This window comes from Tenrec ecaudatus, chromosome 10 (genome assembly GCF_050624435.1).
Source record: "Tenrec ecaudatus isolate mTenEca1 chromosome 10, mTenEca1.hap1, whole genome shotgun sequence".
NCBI classification, from domain to species: Eukaryota; Metazoa; Chordata; class Mammalia; order Afrosoricida; family Tenrecidae; genus Tenrec; species Tenrec ecaudatus.
The window spans coordinates 103,589,666-103,615,251 of record NC_134539.1 but is presented as its reverse complement, the minus strand read 5'-3'; positions in this window follow the sequence as shown (position 1 = coordinate 103,615,251).

The window sequence follows — 25,586 nt, the reverse complement described above, 5'->3', positions numbered from 1 at the left end:
ATGTGTGCGATCTGCTCTTTTTATAGAAAGGGCCTCATTAAAGTAACAAAACAAAACAAAAACCTATTCCTGAACAGTATCGCATCCACAGGTTTACGGATTAGAATTCCAACATTTATTTTGAGTAGACACAATTAAATCCATAACAACTCGACAGTCCACTACTATGTTGGTTGATATATTGATAAGCCAATTTTTCTAATGCTTCACACATCACTATTTCCTAGGCCAATGGAGAATGATTTGAATATTCCACCGGGGAAATTATTCTATAGTTTCACAAGGCAAGATAAGCTTATTCATTTGTCCCAGTAATAAATTGCTAAGACTTCATTCTGCTCTACTCTGAAAGGACCAGATAAGTTTCCCTTTGCACAACTATCTAGATAATTGACTTGCTCGTTTTTCATTGAGACACGCACAGGTAAATCATCCAAGGAGCAACCAGTCTGTTTTGCCAGGAATTATGATTTCCAAAAGAGATTATAGAAGTCTCCACAACTGCCTTCAACATTCGGGTGTGTTCAAGACCATACTTAACCCGTAAGGGCCATTTATTTAAAATCAAGTGCTTGTAGATTTATATACTTCAAGGTTGATGGTACTCTAGGATTTACTCAGAAAACATCAAGCACAGAGAGTCTGTGTGTTTGTCCATGTTCTTCGTGTTGGGAATTATAAGTCAAGATAATTTGGGACCTTGGTACATAAATGATTAATTAAATTTTCTATTGACTTCAGAGACCCAGCATATTTCGGGGGAAGAGAATGGGAAGTCGCGTTGTGCACTCCTGTACTTTGAATCTCTTTCCAGCTCCATAGATAGATGTACTATGAGGTGCCTTCAACATGCCCCACTCTCTCTCAACTCAAGGATGTGCACAGGCAACTCCTTGCCTGGACTCCTCTCTTGTTGTGGATTAAATTGCGCCCCACCCCCCACCCCATCGCCCAAAATATGTGTCAAGATGGTTGTGTCATGATTCTCAATATTATGTCATTATCAACCACTTTGGAATCGGATGTTTTTATCCTGTGTGTTGTAAATCCTCAGTTCTATGGCGTGTATGAGGCAGGATCAGTTGCCGGGTTAATGCAGCAGGATAAACTCTATAGAATTAGGTTGTATCTTGACTCCGTCCTTTTTTGAGATATTAAAGGATATTAAATAAGTTAGCAGAGATCAGAACGACCTCAACACCACTGATAAAGGAGAGCTTAGAGTAGAGCACGTCCAGTGGTCCTCAACCTTCCGGATGTCACACCCTTTAATAAAGTTCCTCATATTGTGGTGACCCCCAACCATAAAATCACTTTACTTCTACTTCATAACCGTAATTTTGCTACTTTTATGAATCGGGCAACCCCTGTGAAAAGGTTGTTCGACTCCCAGAAGGGTCACGGCCCACAAGTTGAGAACCACTGATCCAGAGGTGAAAATCAAAGACAAGTGGAATTAATTCATCCAATTGCCTAACAGACCCTGGGAACATCAGTCTCCATGACCTCGAGATCAGAAAAACTAGATGGTGCCCAGTACCATAGCCAACTGCTCTGACATGAACCACATTATTAGGTCCTGGACAGAGTGGGAGGAAAATGTGAAACGAAACTCAGTCATTAAATGACCAGGCTTACAAGGATATAGACACTAGTGGAACCTCCGAGACTTGGTCACGCTTCAGGACTTTAATTGAACTCACCCACAGGTCAATTTTCAGCCAAACAGTAAGTGTGTCTATAAGGGAAACAATAACACTAGGAAGGTAAGTGCACAGTAGAATAATCAACCATCTGACATCAAAAGGGTAGTATTTGCCAAGGACAAAATTCAGAAAGCTTAGAAAAGAAAAAGGGAAGATGGGAAGCACAGGAAGAAGGTGGGATAGGTAACGTTACAGTGTGCAGATTACAATCAATAGCATGAAACAAATGATGTCTGAATTGTTGGATGGAAAATTATTTGCTCTGGCGACCTTGACACAATTCACAATTTAAGTTTTTAATACATTTGTAGAAATCAGTTCTTGTATGCCTTATGGAGCACAGTTCCACTCTGATACCTATCAGACCACCAAGAGTCGGTCAACTCAACAGCCACTGGGTTAGAGGATAACAGCTATCTTGGTCACTATTGTTCAACCTCAGAAACTAATAGTTCTGGAAACCAATAGCTAGTCAACAAAAAGTTCAATATGATATGGTTCCACTAGTTTGAAATATCTACAATAGGCTAACATGTAAAGAATTAAGTCTATCAATTGGTACCACAGGGTAGAGTTAAGGAGAGAGCAAGAGAAACTGGTTGGGGGCACTGAGTCTCTGTTGAAAATATTTGGAAATGCCTAGTGGTGATGGCTGAGTAACCTAATGAGCATTATGTCACTGCATCCATATAAAACATATTGACATTGGAAATGTTGTGACATACTTTCCATTAAAAAATGTTTAAATACTAGGCACCCAAAATACAATTTGATGAATAAGCAAAAGAATGGACAGTACCGTTGTGCCACCTATTAGCAATGTCCCCTTGGGCAAGTCTTCTTGCCTGTAATACAGGATAAAAATTCCTAACATGAAAGTCTGCTGAGGGGAGCAACATGTTAAAAGGTGTCTTATAAAAGCACTCATCTGATAGACTCTGGTATTTGACAGGTGCTCAAACATTTTTGGTTGATTCTTCCAATTTTCTACCATCACGCTTAAGTTCTAAAAGGTCACACTCGGTGCCAACTCATAGTGACACTGTAGGACAGGGTAAAATTGTCCCTGTGGGCTTCTGAGATTGTAGCTGTTGACAAGCGTTCGAAAGCCTCAGCTTGTTGCCCAGAGAAGCTAATGGTTTCGAACTGCTGACCTTGCAGTTGGCTGCCCAACTCCTAATAACGCTGACACCAGGCCCTCCTTGTTCACGCACAGCATCCGTTTGTATTGTACTTAGAGCATACTGACAGGAACCTTGGAAGCCACCTCAAGGAACGTGCTACAGAAGGGAGGGAACAATTCACTGTAGTTTTGTAGCTACCAATAGTAATCCAAGCAACGGATGGGTGTGGGAAGCCACCCACGCACGTCCTCCCAGGGGCGTCGCTTCACCCACACCCTTAGCAGTGGAGAGAACTTGCCCGCTGTTCCAGCCATCGGGCAGTTTCCTGGGACGGCAAAGACGAAGAACAAAAGAGAAGGTGAAAAAGCCCTGTTCTTAAACGGAGGAAGAAAAAACTTCTTGGACTGAGAGTCTTACAAGGGAAAACAATATTAAAACATTCTGTGCCCTTAACAAAAGAAACCTCCCCCATTGCCATACTTATTACTAAAGCAATGCTAGGACAGCCAACCGCCCCCTGCCCCCGCCCCCGCCCCCCACCTTAATCTATTGTTTGGGGCCATCCAATTTCCAGTAATTCTCATCTTCCCAACAACAACCTAATTTTGATAAATGCTTCACAGAATTCAAAGAGGGCAGTCTTTGAACCTTCGTAATTTTATTAATGAATGCTAAAAGGACATGACACACAATTAATGGGGGAAATTTCATAATTCTCCTATTGGAATTCCGTTTCCAACTGGTTCCCCAGGGACAGTGTTACTGTGCACTTTCCAGAGACAATATTGTTTCATGGAAACTTCGCAAAAATCAGAACGAGGCCTTTGGTGCGCAGGGACCTTTAATTTAATTTGTTTTTACTGCCAGAGCACGGGAGTTGCTGCAGCGTACTGCACCAGCAGGCAACCCGTTGGAATTCAGTTTTGTTGTGATCACCGGGGCAATGACTTCTCGAGGCCTGCTGTGGGGAGAGCAGCGTGGCTTGGTTATCGTGGGCATCGTAAATGGCATTAATAAAGTCCTGGGGGAGCAATCTCATTGCAGGAGCCCAGTCCCTTTCACATACTTGGGATTCATGCTACAAGGAAAAGGAGAGAAGGGGGGGGGGGCGGGGAGCAAAGTGGATAGAGGGAAGGGGAATGGGACTTGGCGCTTTTATTTCCATATTGCTCCTTCAAGTCTCTCTCCAGAGTAAAAACAAAACAAGAGCCCTTTGTCAATAACAGCTGATTTGCATTCTAGATCGTAGCCCTGTGGCGGCCACCCTGGCCATTTAATTTCAAGCCAGACTTTCTAGACGTCATCCAACAAGTGGGTTGAGCACAGTGAGTGGGCCTGTCAAACTCACTGCCAGCAGTTGTTGTCAACTCAGAGCGAGCCTGTAGGGCATCACAGAACCGCCCGTGTGGGTTTCCAAGAGTGTAGATCTTTAAGGCAGTGAGTAGAAAGCTTCGTGTTTTTTTCCACTGGAGTAGCTGGTGGTTTTGAACTGCTGACTTTGCCGTTAACAGCCCAACACATAACCCAATATGTCACCAGGGCTGTGAGTGGTACAAAGAGCCAATACCCTTATTGCTCACCAGAACAAAGGGAGAGTCCAGTCCACCCAGAGGTGCCTCAGAAGAACAGCCTGGCCATCGACTTCTGAAACACTGAAACCGCTTGGAGCACAGCTCTCCTCTGACACACCTGGTGGAGTCACCATGAGTTGAACTTGACTCAAAGGGAACTAGTTTGGTTGTCTGTCATTTTGTGTTTGTTTGGGGCTGGATTCGAGGAATCTTTCTTCCTCTGGCTTTCCCTTTACTTTCTTCTGCCACATCTTCTCCTGTCCCTCCTCTGATTTGTAACTCTCCACCTCCAGTGTTTTCACGCAATGAAGGGCGGTCCGCAGGGCAGCCTGGCTCACAGTGGAAACTCAATGAAATGGGAGTGTCCTCTCCTCAGAAGACCTGGGAGTGAATGAGGCTGTGGTGAAATAATTTCTGTATTGTTCCCTTCCTTTATCTTGTTGATTTTTTCTAATTAAAAAAATATGTTCAAAATTCATACTGAAAGAAAGACTGCTTCTTTCAGAAAACATTTTTTTCCCTCTTGGCTTCAGTTAAAATGGATTAATTCCAAATTCAATGTTGGGTACGGGCTTTTCAAATGGCCACTTGTGAAAAGAATGATTTCATTTCTAAGCCAGCTCATTAGAAATACCAGAAAGCCAAAAGAGAACCGACGCATCGGCCTCCCCGCCCCCAAAGAAAGCTCGGTTTCCAACTGGCAGCTGTCACCAAGGCCCAAGACTAAAATTGGATGCTTCCTGTCTCGGTCACGGAGGCACACGTGTCAGAATTGCATGAACCTTGAGGAGTCCACGTGAAACATGACCAAGGCACACTAGGATTCCCCTCACATTTGCAGAAAACCAACAAACAAAAGCTGTATTAGATCAACTCCGACTTCTACAACAGAATATAGTTCCCAGAACTTAAAAGGATTTTGCTGTGAAGGTTTGGTACCGCTGACAAGTCTTTTTTCCCCCACAATTAAAGAAACTCCAAAAAAGACTTACTGCTAAGGAGTCGTTTCCAATATGCAAGGACCCTATAGACCAGGGCAGAACTGCTGCGTGAGTTTCTGAGACTGTAACTATGGACGGAGTAGAAAGCCTCCTCTCTCTCCCACAGAGCAGCCTGTGGTTTCCAACTGCTCACCTTGCAGTTAGCAGACCAATGAGGAACCACCGTGCCATCTGTGTGAGTCTGGGTACTGTAGAGAAACAAATCCACAGCAACTCATCCCTAAGCAGTCAAAGTCTGCATGCATAAGCAAAGTCAAATCCGGACAGGCCATCCATGAAGTCAGCAACAATAGCACCAGTTCACAGGCTCAAAAATAGCCATCTGGTCGAGTTCTGGTCAACTCAACATGGGCTGCCTCACTCAGCCTCCACAGGGTGCCCATTGGTCACCTTGCTTTTAGACCAGGGGTCCTCAAATTTTTTAAACAGGGGGCCAGCTCACTGTCCCTCAGACACATTGGAGGGCCGGACTATAGTTTAAAGAAAAACTATGAACAAATTCTTATGCACACTACACATATCTTATTTTTCAAGTAAAAAACAAAATGGGGCAAGAACACCCAGCAGCCTGGATACATATCCTCGGCGGGACCGCATGTGGCCCACGGGCCGTAGTTTGAGGACCCCTGCTTCAGACCATAGTTACCAATCCTCAACAAGCCTAGCTCCCTCATGCTAGGTCATGAACTTTAGACCAGTCAACCTGCTCTCATCTTCTCCTTTTTCCCTATAAACCAAGGCCACAGGTGTCAGTGGCCAAACTCAACCCGTCTCTCAATTGCTGCATTTCTCCCACTTCCACTCAACAAGTAGATCCAGGTGGTCACCTAGCAAGCATTTTAGCCTGCTCTCAGGCTCCCTGTAACATTCAGTCCTAGAGGGGAGTTTTCTTCATGATTCCAGATTTTTTTCCAGCTTCTGACAAAGACTACTGGTTCCTGAGTACTCCAAAGCACTGGGTGGGGCATAGCTTTTCAAAGCTTTCTCTACAGGCATGTCCTAAACCCATCTAAAGATCAAATTTTAATGGCTGAAACAAGTGGGCTTACAAAGTTTCTATTTTCATACTTCCCATATTTTCCCCAGAAAACAACCAAGTAAACAGTGTGGTTATATCTGCCCTCTGACTAGACAAAGAAGAAAAACTACCACGAGGGAGAGGTCAAGCAAACATCTACTCTCCATCTTATGATTTGTTTCCCCAGTACCCCACTCCCAAGGTACCATAATGTGTGAGTCTGGGTACTTTAGAGAAGCAAACCCACAGCAACTCATGTATAAGAGAGTGCTTTATATAAAGGTTAAGAGCACATCAAGAAAACATCCCAACCCAGTGCTGCCCAAGCCCACAAGTCTAACTTTAACCCATATGTCCAACACCAGTCCAAAAATTCCTCCTTCATCTCACCAAACAGACGCAATGATGCCGACTGCAGGAGGAAAGCCGAGTCAGTGAAGATGTAAACATCTCAGCGCTGGCAGGGATCTCCACAAGGCTGCTCCAGGGCTGCATCAGGGTAGGTCCATATGGCTTCTCCTCAGGGTTGTCTTGCAGAAGTGAGCTTGCCAGCTAAAGCAGGGAGCTGGCTAAGGCAGCTGCACCCTTGTCCGACCATCATAAAGCAAGAGACCCGAGAACGAGCAAGGCAAGACTCACTGAGCCATTTATCCCTCTGCCCTTCAATTAACCCCACATGTGTTTATCAGCCAGGTTGGCACAATAAACTACCTACCTCACCATCAGAGCAGGGAAAGTCTAGTAAAGACTGTGCACATTATTCGGATGAGAAAGACATCTAATTACTTTTGCTTACATGCTCTTTTGATAGCTTACGCTCAATGTTTCCTATCTTATAAGGAGGCAATCACCCAAATTACAGGCTGAAGTTGATTTATATTTACCTACCTGATCCCACAGAAAGTCCCTCGTGCATAACAGTAATTTTGACTGGCGAGCGACTCAGTGATTTCTTTTCTTTATTTCCATATTTAGCGTGATATTTCTTTCTGAATCACCTTGTGCTAAGAATTATAGTTTTGATTTTCCCAGTCTCTGGGAAGTTGATTTCAACCCTTGGCAGACTGTGCGCCATGGGATTTTCAATAGTTGGGTTTGGGATCTGAATCACCAGGCCTTTCTTGGGAGGCACCTCTCTGTGGCTTAGAACTGCCTGTTTTTCATGTAGCAACCAATCGGGTTGACTATCAGCCCCACCGAAGGACTTCCACTGCGCTGATAAAAGATCTATTTCCTTTTTTTTTCATTTTTTTCTCTTTTCTTCTTTTACATTTTATTAGGGACTCATACAACTCTTACCACAATCCATACATATACATACATCAATTGTATAAAGCACATCCATACATTCCCTGCCCCAATCATTCTCAAGGCATTTGCTCTCCACTTAAGCCCCTTGCATCAGGTCCTCTTTTTTTTCCCCCCTCCCTCCCCATTCCCCCTCCCTCATATGCCCTTGGTAATTTATACATCGTTGTTTTGTCATATCTTGCCCTATCCGGAGTCTCCCTTCCCCCCTTCTCTGCTGTCCCTCTCCCAGGGAAGAGGTCACATGTGGATCCTTGTAATCAGTTCCCCCTTTCCAACCCACTCACCCTCCACTCTCCCAGCATCGTCCCTCACACCCTTGGTCCTGAAGGTATCATCCACCCTGGATTCCCTGTACCTCCAACCCTCATATGCACCAGTGTACAGCCTCTGTCCTATCCAGCCCTGCAAGGTAGAATTCGGATCATGGTAGTTGGGGGGAGGAAGCAAAAAGATCTATTTCCAATGACATACTTCCAATGGAAAGCCATTTTGATCTGTATCTCACCTTACCTCATGATGCTGATTTTCGCTACTGACAAACAGCAAGGCTTGACCTAAAGCTGATAGGAGTTTGGGACTAAATGTTATCAAAATTGACCAAGAGTTTAGTGGGCAATCAGTTTACAAGAATACAGCCTTAAATTGATGACAACAGGTCCGTAGATCAATGTTTTGATAAGGCGAGACTACAAGCCTAAACTCTCAGAGAGGTGCTGCTACCACCATCCCTTTGTCACTCAGAATAGAATAAAACAAGAGGAAACGCTCTTCTTCCTTTCAGTCCTGAGGCAGAGTTTGCATTACCTAACCTGCCCGGGGTTAAATGGCATGCTTGGGGAGACTGAGTCCTGTTCAGGCTGCCCGGAGTACTCGGGTGACTACAGGGTACACTTCTGTAGCTCAGTCTGTGCTGAATGGAAACATTCAACCAGAAGCCATTGATCCTGGATATTCTATCATCCCACAGGGCCTAATTGGATCACCCACTTTAATGGAACTGTCTCATCAATTCAAGCAGCCAGTCAATTAAATCTAACAATCAGTTTAACTCATCCTGCCCACACCCGATGCCCCCAAACAGACCAACTCTTTGAACTTAGGGGATTCACAGGCTGTTTTCACGTCATGTACACCTGCCCTAAGCATGGAATTGGACCCATGCCACTGCTGAGCTCAACAGCCGCACAGGAATTACTCCCTAATAGGAGTGTGTCCCCTCCCTACTTCCCTTTAAACACAAAATAAAATCAACTAGGAATCAATCGATGCAGTAGCCACAGAGCATGACTTGGCTTGAGGATCTGACAACTGAGTCCAGCCTCTGAAATGCCTTGATACAAATCCTATCAAAATGTAGACTACAGCTACCTACTCAGAATAAACCCAAACCAGACCCAGTCCTATCAAGTCGGTTCTCACTGATCTTGACCCCATAAGACGGAGTAGACCTCCCTGTAGGTTTCCAAGACTGACATTTTTACAAGAATAGATAGCCTCATTGTTCTCCCTTGGAGCAGCTGGTGGATTGGAACCACTGACCTTGTGGTTAGCAGCTCAGTGTGCAGCCCACTACACCACCAGAGTGGCCCTACTACTCATATCTTTCCCTACAGAGAGGATAGGTAAAAATATATTTCTACAAGTATTCCAGTTCATATATACATGGATTCGTCTCCAACAAAATGTGCTTACCTATGTGATCAGTGGATGCCGGAAAACATGTTTTCTCAGCAGCACGCTGTCTTAGTAGGGTGTCTTCAAAGAGATTCAGTCAAAAGAGTGATTCCCAAAGAGATCTGCTGGGCCAGTTAAATTCAAGACAGAGAGGCCAGTTCACAGGTTATGGAGACCATTTGGGGGATAATCCCACAGAGGAAATCCTAATATGGGTTTTCTTGATGGCCACAGGAGAAACACAAGGGTTTATTAGGAAGAAGTTTTAAGAAAACCCAACTACATGAGAAAAAGGACAAGAAGTTGTTCTGATAATTTGTTTTGTTTGTTTTTATCACAAGGCACCTGTTTGTTCTTTTGTAAGGGCTATCCCGTGAAAATTTCATTGGGATACCTTACACTATCAACCCTACAACACTGATCCTGCACCATAAGACATCTTTTTATCCCCAAAACTCAAAAGATGCTTAACACACCATCATTCGCCACTGAAGGACTGGAATCCATATATTCCAAAGTCGAAGGAGGGATCCACATCAGAGCCTGAATTGTGAGAACCAGTGTGCAGAAGGCAATGGATGACAGTGGGAGCCAAGATTCATGTGTGGAACTCCACAGGAAATAAGCCTCCTGCGAACTCCCCCTAACTAAAACTGAAGGATGGGAGGAAAGTGGTCACCAAACACAGTGCTTGGCAGAGAGGAGTGTAGAAGATCAATGGCATAAATCTAAATCTAGCCTGAAGAGTCAAAACTTTGTCTATATACCCTCCTATGATGTGGGCTAGACCTGATCTGGTTTACAAATTTTTCTGTATTTTTGGTGACTTGTATTGTTTTCTTTATTTTTGGTTTGTTTGTATTAGAGTGTATCTCAGAGATGTTTTATCAATGAAGGTCACCCTTGAAACTGTGATACATGCTTTTCCATTTTTCAATATATGAAATCCAGAACTGATGGGCCTATAGGAGCAGTAAGTAGAATAAGGGGTTCAGGGGAGGAGGGTACAGTGGTGGAGGTAGGGGGAAAGAGAGACAATGTCAAGAAATGCACACAGAAAAAGAATGTTTAGAAACTGATTGTAGTAGTGATTATGCATTCTACTTGATGTGATTGAAATATGGAATGATACATGTATTAAATCCCAGCTAATAAAAAATGAGGAAACTAAAAAAAAGACACCAAAAAGGAATATAATTTGAGCCCTTCAAGGATGTCAAACGTGTACTTTGTAGAATTCAAAGAGTCCAGAATTCTAAAAAGGTGGGCTAGAGAGATGGAAACATCCCGTCCAGAAATGTATACGTCTAAATCAGTGGTTCTCAACCTTCCTAATGCCACAACCCTTTAATACAGTTCCTCGTGTTGTGGTGATCCCCAACCATAAAATTATTTTCATTGCTACTTCATAACTGTAATTTTACAACTATTATGAATCATAATGTAAATATATGATATGCAGGATGTATTTTCATTGTTACAAATTGAACATAATTAAAGCATAGTGATTCTTCACAAAAACAATATGTAATTATATATTGTAAAATATTTATTTCTAATTAAAAATAAAAGAAATTTTGTCTTGAAGCACGGTGTAGCATGGGTAATAGTCTTAATATAACAACAGTAAACTACATTGCTACATTTTGTGACAGTATGCATAAAAAGCCAACACCAGTGTGGAGACTAATATAGCTTCCTTCCCACCAGATCACACATTCCCGGGGCAGTCTTTGCAAGAGCACAACGAAGATCATCTTCCACAACAAGTCTACTTCTATATTTAGACCTGATAACCAACAAGCTAGAAAACCCGGTTTCACAAAGGTATGATGTTGGAAATGAAAGAAGGCGCAACACAGTCTCAGACAGAACAGGATATGACTGCAAACACTTGTTCCAGAATTTTGTACCTGACGCTGTAGAGAAATCAGTTCTCGCTGCATTACTGTTAATAAGGTCAATGAACTCCTCTTGTGCTGTCTAAGGAACATCTTCAACTCTGATTGTGAATGGGCTTCTGCCAAGTGCAAATGGGGTGGCAGGTAGATTTGGAAAGTACGATGAAATTTCATCTGCAAGCATGTGCAAGTGTTCTTTCACAGAAATTATCATTGTAATCCTTTGGTAAGAAAGCAGTTAAGGTAGGCAACATATAAATTTTACTTTCATCCTTTTTTTTTTTCCAAAGCTGAAGTTTCATTTGGATCTTTTCAGACAAATTGAGGCAGGCTGCTTTTGGTCCTTGAAGTGATAAACAACTCATTCAAGATGGCAAGTAAGCTATTTGCTGCAGTTCACTTTTATTGCTGAAAAGTCCTTTGAACTGCGGTCTTGCTTTCTGGTTAAAAACGTTTTGAGTTCATTGCGAAGCTCAAAAACACATTTTAAAACTTTTCCTCTCAACAATCATCTCACTTCAGTGTGAAATAGCAGAGCATCATTCAGCGCATCCAACTCGTTGCACAGTTGTGACCTTATGACACTTCTCATTACTTCTTGTAACTTGTGACGGTGTCTTTGTTGCTAATATTTGCTGATGAATCATTCAGTAAGTTCCGATGATTTGGTGACCCATTCAGTAGCAAACATCAACATCCAGATCAACATCCTAGCATAGCTGGAGCACCATCTGTGCAAACACCACAAACCTTTTCCCAAGAGGCCTTATGTTCTTTCAGAAATGAACCAACTGTGTCAAACACACCATGTGCAGTAGTTGTCGTTTCAAGAGGTTTGCAAAAAAGACTCATCTTTAAAGTTGCCATCATTAATATACCTCACGTAGACCAGTAACTGTGAGCAGCTTGCAACATCTGAAGATTCATCAAGCTGGATGCTAAACATTGGAAGTGAAGCAGATTTAATTTTCTGGATTATCTGATCAATAATATCAGCAGAGGACAGTGTCATTAGATAAGGAAATTGCACTCAATTTCGTAACGAATTCGTCTCTGATCATAACGCAAACCATGTCTTTGGCCAGTGGCAACAGTAAGTCCTCAGAAATAGTGAGAGGTTTCGTAGCTCTGGAGAGTCCGAGTGCCACCAAATATAAAGCTTCAACGGCTGCTACATTTTTGTTTGTGGTACTTGCCACCAGTGTCAAGTCTGGCTTTCTTGAGTCCATCAGCTTTGCTTCTAAAATAGTTGGTATCCTTGCCAGCAAAGCTTGGATGCTTGCTATCAAAATGGCATTTTAGTTTGTTCAGCTTCATAGATTCGGCTGATAGAACTTCACAATAAGTAACACATTGCAGTTTCTCAATTCCTGCTGTAATTATTGGGGTGAAACCATACTGTAAAAAACCCTCAAATGAGGAGCTGATGCCAGGGGCTTACGTGGAGAGCAAATGTTTTGAGAATGATGAGGGCAATGAATATAAAAATGTGCTTTATACAACTGATGTACGTATGGATTGTGATAAGAGTTGTATGAGCCCCTAATAAAATGATTTTTAAAAATACTCACTATATTTTCTTTTCTTAACATTCTTCTATACACGATCTATTGTCATGTGATGGTTTGCTAATAAAATAATATATAACAATAGCTTTAATAATACAAAAGATGATACATGGCATAGTTCAGTCAATACAGTTCATTAAAGTGTCCATGATTTACCATTCTGGGATTTTTAATATATATATATATCTGTGATACTATCACAAGGGGGCAGTATTCACATCAACCATAGCTGAATATAGCATCCAGATTAAGTTCCCATACTTAAATATATATATATATGGTATAAATATATATATTTGCAGTAGTTGATGATTTTATAGTACATGATTTTCTATTTATCCAATAATTATAATTCATGAAGTGTTGTTTTAACTCCAATACTGCTGCTTTCAACTGTCACATACACCTGTGTTTGTACAGGGTGTATGTGATGGGGTTGATATAATCATATCATCATGCTGGGTACTCATATATGGATGTATCTGCATGTGAATGGACCCTCCTGGAGATGGATATAAATAAGAGCAGTGTCTTGAAAATATGTGTTTTCCGATGGTCTTCGGTGACCCCTGTGAAAGGGTCATTCAACCCCCAAAGGGGTCCCAACACACAGGTTGAGAACTGCTGGTCTAGATGGAAGACATAAAAAGAAACAATAGCTTCGTATTTTCACATCTTTGTTTGATAAAGATTTCATCATTGATTTTTTTTGAAGTAATACTTTTTGATTTAACCTTGCATGCTGATGTGAATATCTGAGCCTGACAATGTGACTATACCTTCCAGAAGAATCACAGGCTTCAAGTTTTAAAACCCTCTCTGTTTTCCTCATAAATATGCTTTTGCCAAACTAAACTCAGTGCCATTGAGTCAATGACATTGACTCAGAGCAACCCTACAGGACAATGCAGAACTGCCCATGTGAGTCTCCAAGATTGTAACTCTTCACAGGAATAGAAAACTCAGTCTTTCTTGACCTTCATTTTTTCCATCAAAAATGTGATTTGGTGACAGAATTCTGACTTTAATGTGGAAGACCCAGTTTCAATTCCTCGTTAATGTACCTTATACACTGCCACCATCCATCTGTTGCTGTAGGCTTACATGCTTAACAGGTTTCAGTGGTGCATTCCGCTAGGTAAAAAGACCTAGCAATGTACGTGGGGACCCAAAGGCCATTTGTGGGCAAATGGACATCTCCTTATGGAAGGGTCACAGGGAGGAGATGAGCCGGTCAGGGTGCAGTATAGCAACGATGAAACATAAAACTTTCCTCTAGTTCTTAAATCATGATCCCAATTCTACCTTACAAATCCAGCTGGACTGGAGGATGTATACTAGTACAGATAGGAACTTGAAACCCAGGGAATACAGGACAGATGAACCCCTCAAGTCCAGTGGTGAGAGTGGTGATACCAAGAGGATGGAGGGAAGGTGGGATAGAAAGGGGGAACTGATTACAAGGCTCTACATATAACCTCCTCTCTGGAGGTCGGTCAACAGAAAAGTGGGTGAAGGGAGACGTCAGACAGTGTAAGATATGACAAAATAATAATGATTTGTAAATTATGAGAGATGGGGAACCAGGGAGGGAGGGGGAAAACATGAAGCTGATGCCAGGGTCTCAAGTGGAAAACAGATATTTTGAGAATGATGATGGCAACAAATGCACAAATGTGCTTGACATAATGGATATATGTATGGATTGTGATAAGCATTGTATGAGCCCCCCAATGAAATGATTTTAAAAAAATCAACCAGTGAACCATGGTGGCAGGATCCCATTGCTCCTGGAGTCATGAGTTGAGATGGACTCGTGGGAGCTCATCATAGATACGTGGTTACCTCAGTACTGGACAAATATGAGTGTTCTTGACTTCTGGCAGTCACCTGAGTATTACCGGATACAGTGCTGGAAAGTGAGACTCCTTGGTAGGAAGGCACAGCGACTGAAACAATGGTCCCCAGCCCACTGATCATTTAGATGCAGCACCAAGCTGTGTTTTATTCTGTGGCGCATGGAGTTGTCAGGACATCAGCTGCCGCAAGAGTAACAAACAATGACGACAGTCCTCACCTGGCCACGGATAACGTCCCAAGTGCCCACTTAGAAGTAGCAATGGGACTCTCATAAATTGGTAGAGCTTTAACTTTGATAAAACTTCGGTGGTAGGCAATTTAGAAAAAGCTATCAAAATCACAAACATGTATACCCTTTGTCCAGAAAATGCACTCCTTTGAATGTATCCCACAAGTAGCTAATTTATGGAATAACCCAAAGACATGGATTAAGTTAACAGCAGCATTTATTAGATCCACCAAATGGGATAAAAAATATTCAGGGGGTAAAAAATAAAACACTCCTAAAAAGTAATTAAGTAGCCATAGTAATCCCTCAAAGGCTAAGAGGGAGCTCGAAGTGTTGCTTATGAAGCATTTGCATTATATTAGGCATCATAAGCAATCTAGAGATTACTTTAAAACATACAGGGGTACCAGCCTTGAGGGGCACTGAGGAGCGGGGTTTCTGTGGCCCAGTGAGTGTACCCTTAATGTTTACTAATCATGTTAACTACCCCAAGCCTCTTTGATCGTAAATAAATTAAAAATATACAGGCGGGTGTGTGTAGGTTATATGTAAATATCATGCATTTTAATAATGGATTTGAGCATTCCTGAATTTTGGGGCCCACACCCAATGAGGGCCCTAGTGGATCCCAAGGGATGACATATCTAAGTATCCATTAAAGGAGGTTCCTAGCTTACATTCTCTGCCACCTCCCTAGGTCCACCTTTCTCAAAGTCCTCTCTGGGTTGATGACTTGGGTAGACAATCTGTCTGTCTGTCTGAAATGCTTAAGCAAGCCCCACCTGCCTCCATTCAACCACTGCAATCAGTGCCCTGAGACCCAGACTCTCAAGGATAGTGAGGGCACCCCAGGACCAAACAAGATGAACTCTTGGACCCCACAGAAAATGGGTAGCTTCTTGACTCCATTCTATAGACTGAGTTGTTGTTTGTGATTGTTAGCTGCCATTGAGTTGGCTCTGACTCATGTACAACGGAACAAAATGCTCCCCAGTCCTGCTCCGTCCTCGTGATCATTTGTAGATCAGACTGTTATGATCCAGAGGATTTTTAAGAGATAGGGATAATGTCTTTAGTTGTTAAAGAGTGGGTTCACCCTCAAACACTACATATTCCTTTTACAGACTTTTGAGATGCTCTTATATCTGAAACATAGGACAACAATATTAAACTGCAGGTTGCTAATCAGCCTTCCTCCAATCCTGCATACTTTGTCAGGTAGTCCAGCTTCTCGGATTATTTGCTCAGTATACAGATTGAATAAGTATTTTGAAATGATATAACTCTGACCCACACCTTTCCTGATTTTAAATCATAGAGTATCCCCTTGATCTTTTGAACTACCCGTTGGTTCATATACAGGTTCCATGTGAACACAATAAAACCATCTGAAATTCCCACTCTGCTCAATGCCTGTCATAGTTTGTTGTGGTCTATGCAGATTAGAGGATGTGAAACTCAGCCTTTGGAAGTAGAACATTGTACTTCTATCCCCATAAAGGGAAGAAGTGAACATCTTTGGAAAGCTGACCTGGGGGAGATGCCTAACAATGTTGTCCTCCGCTGCAAACAGAAAGTATGGGAGGGGTGGAGTGAAGAAGTGAGTCTTGAGCAATTTGACAGAGAGTGGATCAAGGACAAACATAGTCTGAGACTAAGTAAAACCTTCCTAGATTTTGCAAAGGTAAAAATCAATGTAGAATGAAAGCCTTCATTAGGGTTTCAGTAATTCCTCTTGGTTACATTACCCTTGGTCATGCCCTACCAGGCCTCCTACACCCTCCTCACCACCGCTTTAGATCACTTGTTGTTCCCTTATCCCTGGGTTTGTTGACACCACTACAATTCCCCCTACGCCCCCCTCTCCCATGTCCCTCTGGAACTGTCGGTCCTGTTGTTTTCTCCTCCAGATTGTTCATCCAGCCTATCTCATTTAGACAGACCTGCGGAGATAATAACATGCACAAAAACAAGACAGAGCAAAACCAAGCAATAAAAGAAAACAAAACAACAACATGGTTGAAAATGATAGTGGGACAAGAGGAAAGTAAACGGAAATAGAGGAAAGAGCTGGGAGGCAAAGGGTATATGTAGAGGTCTAAATAAAGGCATGTACATATGTAAATATATTTATATATGATGATGGAGAACTAGACCTATGTGCATATATGTATAGTTGCAGTATTGAGGTAGCAGATGGACATTGTGCCTCCACTCAAGTACTCCCTCAATGCAAGAATACTTTGTTCTATTAAACTGGCATTCCATGATGCTGATCTTCCCAACAGAGTCACTGAAGACAAAGCAGGTGCATAAAGCAAATGTGGTGAAGAAAGCTGATGGTGCCCGACTATCAAAAGATATGGCATCTAGGAGTCTTAAAGGATTGAAGGTAAACAAGCGGACATCTAGCTCAGAAGCAACAAAGCCCACAAAACAAGCACACCAGCCTGCGTGAAAATATCATATCCTTGTGAATGAGGGGGAGTGTGGAGTGGAGACCCAAAACCCATCTGTAGGCAACTGGACACCCCCTTATGGAGGGTAGTGGCGAAGAGACGAGCCAGTCAGGGTGCAGTGTAGCAACGATGAAACATACAACTTTCCTCTAGTTCCTACATGCTTCCTCCCCCTTCCCCCCCCCCCCCAACTATCATGATACCAAGTCTACCTTACAAATCTGGCTAGACCAGAGGATGTACACTGGTACAGATAAAAACTAGAAACCTGGGGAATCCAGAGTGGGTGATCCCTTCAGGACCAGTGGTGAGAGTGGCAATACCAGGAAGGTGGAGGGAGGGTGGGGTGGAAAGGGGGAATCCGTTACAAGGATCTACATATAACCTCTTCACTGGAGGATGGACAACAGAAAAGTTGGGGAAGGGAGACATCAGACAAGGCAAGATATGACAAAATAATAATTTATAAATTATCAAGGGTTCATGAGGGAGGGGAGAATGGGGAGGGAGGTGGGAAAATAAGGAGCTGATGCCAGGGGCTTAAGTGGAGAGCAAATGTTTTGAGAATGATGAGGGCAACGAATGTACAAATGTGCTTCACACAATTGATGTATGCATGGATTGTGATAAGAGCTATATGTGTCCATAATAAAATGATTTTTTTTTAAAGCCTAGTGCCGATCAGAGGTAAAGGAAGGGCATCTAGGCCCAACATTGTCCTCTTGCCTTTATGCAAGAGTAGATTGAGACAACGTTGTGGAAGACAGACAATCTCTATTTATATTCTAAACCATGAGGTTTCCTGGAGAAATGAGACCCACAATACAAATCGCTCTCTCGATGTACACACCCATGCTCATTGCATCGCTATTCACAATAACCCAAAAAAAGGAAACAACCTAAATGCCCATCGGTGGAAGAAGGAATAAATAAACTTTGGTATACATACACAGTGGAATACTACACAATGTTAAAGAGTAACGATGAATTTAAGAAGTACCTCATAACATGGATGAACCTGGAAGACATTAAGTGAAAATAGTCCATCACAAAAGAGCAAATATTGTATGAGACAACTAGTATAAGAAATCAAGAAATGGTTTTCACACAAACTAAAGGCTTCTTTGATGGTTACCAGACATAAAAGGGGAAGGACGCAAGGAGGAGCAACAGGTGAGAGGCTAGCCAAATGTTAACCTGGGTAGGTGGGAAGGCAATAGATAATAAAAGGGATATTGGCAGAGGGGTAGAGAGGAGGGATGGAGGGAGGGATATTTGCAAGACTGAAGGTCAACAAAGGCAAAGCCAGTTATATACACAATCCTGTAATAGTAGTGATCTACGACAGTTATATATACAATCCTGTAACAGTAGTGATCTACGACAGTTATATACACAATCCTGTAACAGTAGTGATCTACGACAGTTATATACACAGTCCTGTGGAAGAGTAGGAATATGCCCACCAATATACACACGTAGGTTTGGGAAAGGGTATTTGATTCTATGTGTCTAAAATTACTTTTGTCTGTATTACCTTTGCTGTAAATATACCCATAACGATGGTAAAACACATAAGAGGCAATGTTAGATGAAAAAAACCTTCTTAAATCTAATCACACACCTTGAAGGAATGAGTCTTGAGTATGGAGGCTCTGGAACCCCACGGTCCTTTGACAGGACACGGTGCACAGCCTACTTCGGGGGGCAGTGAGTGGAGTCTTAAAAGTTGTGTGCTATCGTCTAAGGAGCAATTATTGGTCTTTCCCATCTGTAGGAAGAAGGGGGAATCAAAATAAAAAGACATGTGAAAACAATTAATCCAAAGGATTAAGGGATCATGCAAGCCTGAGCCTTCACAACCCCAAGACCCAAAGAAGTAGGTGATGCTCAGCTGTCATTACCAATTGATCTGGAAAAGATCATATTAGAGGCACCAGGAGAGAGTAGGAGAAAAATGTGGGACAGACCTCAAAATCATCAAAGAAGCAAGGTTGGTTTTCTTGATTGGACAGAGACTGGAAGGAGCCCAAAGTCATGCTTCAGGGCTGGAACTGATCTCACCATCATGTCAGAATCATCAACAATTTAAGACCAAAAGGCAGCATGTACCCAAGGACAGCAGGCTAGGAAACCAGGGGGAGTGGAAACAGGCAACCATGAAGGAGGTACAGTCAGTCATTGAGGGGGTGGGTTGAAATGGATAAGTTGAAACCAAATTGAATCAATTGTTGAATGTAAAACTGGTTATCTGCTCTGTAAACCTTCACCTAACTCAAAATAAAAAGTGTTTTCTTATGTTTTGAAACTGATTTTAGTAGCAATTATAAAACTAAGCTTGCTCTATTTGAATTATGCAATGTTATGGCATCTACAAAAGTTCCCAATAAAATGATGAATTTTAAAAACATTTTTTAAAAAGAACTATATCCTGTTATTTCCAGATCCATACTGATCCTGAATTGTAACCTGTTACTTCCCTAATAAAGTCCACAATTTTTGGATAAGGGGTAAAAAGAGAGAATTCTTTTGTCTATTGATTCCAGACTTATAAATCAAGAAAGTACAAATCTCTAAGAATATCAGTATAAGAATGGTGTGTGCTAGAAAGGTATGGATGTCTTAGAACCTTCAAACCTTTGAGATGGGAAGGACAGTGTTTATCCAAGGACAGAGTTCCGAAGGCTTAAGAAAATTGGAGGACTGGGAAATGGAAACACAGGGGGAGGTGAACTAAGAGAGGTTACATTCTGAGGACTGCAATTAGTGACATAGAACAAAATGCTTAGGATTCATTGAATAGAAATTTGATATGTTCTGTACAACTTCACTCAAAAGAAAATTAACATTTTTAAAATAAAGGTTTTTTTAAGGGTTATGTATAGAATTTCCAACATTTCAGTTGGGTTAAATAAATTTTATATTCACGGGGGTACCCCCCCCCCAAAAAATAACGGATTTTTTTCAGTTATGTTTTTAAATTTTTACAAAACAATCTTATCACCTTCAAAATACTCTCCATTACACTTAATATACTTGTCAAATCTGTGATTCCATTCTTGGAAACATTTTTCAAACTCATCTCTTTGGATGGCTGACAGCATACATTTCCTTTACGTCTTCCACGTGGTCAAATCGCTGTCCTTTCATGTCTGTCTTCATTCTCGGAAACAAAAAGAAGTCACACGGACCGAGGACAGGTGAGTAAGGTGCGTGGGGAAGAGAGGATTCCTATTTTTTGCCCAAAACTGAGGCACGGAGATGACTGCGTAAGCAGGTGCATTATCGTGGTGGTGAAATCAGCCCCGTTTGCCACCAATCAGGCCATATTTGTTGCACACTGTTCTGCAATCTTTCCAGAACCTTTAAATAGAAAACCTGATTAACAGTCTGACCTCCAAGTGCACCACCAATCGACAATTCCCCAGTGCCAGAAGTTGAGGACCATCCAGAATGAGGTTTGTCATCCATCGGCATTTCACCTTTTTGAAACAAGAAACCCAATTGTACGCTTGAGTTTTTTCCCATCGTGCTGTTCTTGTAAGCTGTGTTCACCATCCAACAGTTTCTGCTGCATTTTTCCCAAGCAGGAAATAAAATTTCACAGCCGCGCGCTGTTCTCTTAAAGCGGCCATCACAAAAAAAAAAAAAAAAAAAAATGAGGTTCGAGAGAAACTGCTTTTATGAAAAAAACTCACTGTGACCAGAGAGAACCTTCCCAGGCAACGCCACTGGGTGCGCTCACTCAGAGCGAGTTGCTGGATGGTCGCCTAGCAGGAAAAATGCATTTTATGAAAGCTCTGCCCCACGGAGCTTTTTCCTTTTGTAACAGATCAATGCAGAAGCAGATAAAAGAATCTGCTGGCTTCTGTGGAACCAGACATAAAGATTTTCAAAAATGCAATCCAATACCATTCTTTTTAAAAAATCATTTTATTGGTGGCGTGTACAACGCTCATCACAATCCGTACATCCATCCGTGTGTCAAACACATGTGTACATTTGTTGCCATCATCATTCTCAAAACATTTGCTTTCTACTTGAGCCCTTGGTATCAGGTTTTCATTTTCCCCCTCCCTCCCCTACTCTCCCTCCCTCCATCGAACCCTTGATATTTTATAAATGATTATTATTATTGCATGTCTTACACTGACCAATGTCTCTCTTCACCCATTTTTCTGTTGTACATCCCCCTGGGAGGGGGTTGTAGATAGATCATTGTGATCCATTCCCTCTATCTGCCCCGCCTTCCCCTTCCCCTCCTGGTATGGCGACTCTCAATAGCCAATGCCATTCTGAGCATTTTGTTACGAGTGTGTAGTTTTGGTTTTGGAAAATAAAGTTATTTTAACCAAAATGTTTGTGTTAATATCCATGCTTAACATTAATGACATTGTTCTTTAATAAATGAATAAGCATCCATTTTCCCAGCTTCATTTTTTAGTATGATTATTGTCAAAAGATAAAACCCAAATAAATAAAAGCATTTAAGTCTTCAGTCATTTTCAAAGGTGTAAAGGGTCCTGAGACTAAATGACTCATTGGTTTATCACAATGATGCAGTTCTTGTTGCTACCTGACACTGAGGAGCTCTGGTCTGGCAATTCTATGCAGAATCAAACAAAATGCTGTCCTATCCAGCACCATCCCCATAATGTGCTGTCAGACGTGCTGATGGTTGTGATCCACAGGTTTTTCTTGACTGACTTTCTTCCTAGTAAGTGCTAGTTTGGAAGTAGCACTAAAACCTGTCCAGTATCAGGCAAATAATGCACAAGCCTCTATTAACTTATGCGTGGTGGCCACACATGCATCACAATGTCCAGGTATCAGCCCAGGTCTCCTGCATGGGAGGGAAGATTCCACATAGAAACACCAGTGTCCTCAGTTGAACACAGTATATACTCGATAAATATTTATTGAATGAAAATGAAATGTCCCAGTACAACATGAGCCCGCTGAGGTAAGTATTAAAAAATAAAAATAAAATGCAAAAGGGGTGGGTGGGGAGAAAATGAAATGTCCCTTTTTCATCCCCTGTGCGTGGAAGCTTGCTGTCCTCTCCCACCTCCAGATAAGAAGTCAGGACTTCCCCATCTCTAAACTGATCCCTAGGAATCTTCACGGAGCTTCCCCCACACCCTGGGTCCCTCTGGGAGCACTGGAGAACGAGGCATCTGTGTCCTGCTGTGTGTCAAACACTCAGATCTTTCCTTCTTAATAGCCATTTGCCAACATTCTTGTAAAATAACTAACTGCGTGTAATGGAGCTGCTGAAAGAACATGCCCTCCGGCAACTTTAAAGGAAGCAACATTACAAATTAAAGTAAGAGATGATTGTGTGAAGTATAAATCAAAGTTGTCAGAAGGCTGCTATCTTACCAGTTATGAACTTGGTACACAGATATAAATGGTTCCCAACTGCCCACTGGGCTCCATCCCTGCATTGCTTTACCCAGATTTTGGCTGCCTTATATTATTGAAGAAGTACAACCAGGATGTTCTTTGGAGAGAGGATGGCAAAACTTCCTCCTGCTTACTCTGGGCACACCGATAGGATAGCCTCATTGCTGGAAAAGGACATTAGGGTTGGTGACGTCTGTGAGAAGTCTGTGCGAAGCCGTCGTTGAGATGCATTGGTATGAGAGCCACTATCCTACACATGGAGCAGAACCGGGCAGCACTCTGTTTTGTTCCTCAGAGGAGCGCCATGGGCCAGTGTCAATCTGGGGCCTGCTAACATCAACAGAAAGGATTGGCATTCATTTTGCATCACATTTTTGTTGTGCCAAACTCAGACTCTCCGTCACTGAGTCAGTTATGGCTCATAGTGACCCTGGAATAATAACTGAGGGGAGTGAATGATGAGAACATTCCTTAGCTGAGGATTGAATTTCTCTGAACAAAATGTTGGATATTCTTTTTCTTTAAATCATTTTATTGGAGGCTCTTACAGCTCTTATCACAATCCCTACACACACATACATTGTGTCAAGGCCATTTGTATATATATTGCCATCATCATTTTCTAGACATTTTCTTTCTATTTGAGCCCTTGGTATCAGCTCATTTTTCCTCTCTCCCCTACCCTCCCTCCCTCATGAACCCTTGATAATTTATCTTTATTTTCCCCATGTCTTACGCTGACCACTGTCTCCCTTGACTCACTTTTCTGTTGTTTGTCTCCCTGGTGGGGGGTGTGATTATACATCTATCATTGTGAAACGCTCCCCTTTTCTCCTTCTACCTTCCCCCTACCCTCCTGGCATTGCTAATCTCATTATTGGTCCTGAGGGGATATTCATAATGACAGAGCAAGCTCCCACCATGGGACAAACTAGCATGCACAGGGACCTGAATGCTTTCTACCGCTCACACCCAGGACCCTGACTCTGGGCTCGCTTGGGTCACTGGAAGCCACTCTGGTGGTAACTGTGGTGACTACGAACAAGCCACAATTTCCTCGGGGTTAACCTCTCCGGTGAGAATTTCGTAACCAATGATTGATAATAGTTGGGGGGTAAATAGCTCAACTGGATGGGCAACTAGTTCTCTTCCTTTGGGTGAGATAATTCTGGAATGCACTTTAGATTGATTCTCAGGGGCCCCTGAGAGAATGAGCCAGTTGCCCCCATGGGCAATCTTCCCAATAACGCACATTCCAGTTTATCTTCACCAGTTCACTTTTCTATTGCCCTGCTGATGTTTCCAAGGATCACCTCCCAAGTAAGCAACTTACACAAAAATTTTATCTCAGGGACTTGCTTCTAAGAAATCAAATCAGATCATCATTTAAAGAAGCAAAGGTCCTCCTGGTGCCTCCATGTGTCCTGACAGCTAGATGAGGCACCAACTACTGTACGGAAGCCACCAAGAAAACTTACCCAGCGTTCCCGCCCAAAGTGATCCAGAAACACAGCCTCAACAGGTACCGACAGTGTTCCTGTCGGTATGTGAAGGATATAGCCTTCTTCCTAAGTGATCTTCCTTGAATGGATTATTGTCCAGGACATCCACTCAACAAAAGGAACAATGAAAATTATTATTTGTATATAAAATAGTTCTTGAATTTTTAATTAAAGGAACACGGTTCACCTGAGTCTTTAAACCTTTTTTGATTTCTTTCCCTGATGTTTGTAGAGTTGATCCAACAGGGGTGAGAGGTCCGTCATGAACTGAGAACCCTGCACCCAGCACCTGCACCTTTTGTTCCTAAAACACAGTGCAGTTTGCACAAGAAACAACAAAGCTCATTCTTTTCCAAAGTAGGATCAAGGCTCTACATTTGCCCCAGGTGGGCATTCCCTTTGCCCTGCATGTATTTCTACCTGCTACTTGCTTTCGGTTTTCAGCACCTACAAAGTCTAATGTCCCAAGCTGAGGCGAGCTGGTGCTCATGGGGTGAAAGAGAAAAGCACACAGCTCTGCTGGAGCAGCTGCAAGCTGCTGGAGCAGCTGCAAGCTTGCTGTCCTGGTGGCTCCATGTTCCCTGCCAGCCTGTGGTGTCCTCACTGCCCTCTTGGTGACCGCATGTCTGTATGGGTTGTGCCCCAGTTATCTCTGCCCCTTGATCTCAGTTTGCTTTTCTGGCCTCTGACCCCTCGGTCAGCCCAAACTTCAAGTGTTATCACTCTCCTTTGTCTTTGTCACCACTCTGTCCTGGCCCTCTCTGCGGGTCATCAATGCCACACAAACACAGAGTGGGGGTGGGGGTGGGGGGAGGAGGGTTCATTTGGTCAAGTGAGTTGTTTGAAGGAGAAAGGTTGTTTTTGTTTTTCTTTCAAAGCAAATAACAGCATTGGCCAATCATGTGACCTCATCAAGTCAACAGTTCCAATGGTCAACCTGATGGACTTAGGTAAATAAATGAGAAAGAGAAGGGTGGGCCAAAGACTTCTTCTGATCCAAGAGTGGAAGAAATTGCTGCCCAAGAAGCCAAGTGTCCACACTTGTGCTTGAAAAGGTCAATAGTCTTGATTTCTTCAGAGCTGTTTTAGAGCAAACATAAAGTGTCACGATAAATCCAACTCTCCAGAGTGCTGATAAATCTCTTTTAAAAAACAGAAGTCAACTCCTTTGAAAAAGCATTCATGCTCTGAATTGTATATTAGGTCTTTAAAAATCATCTCGATGAGAACATAAATGGGTGATTCCGAATGTGGTT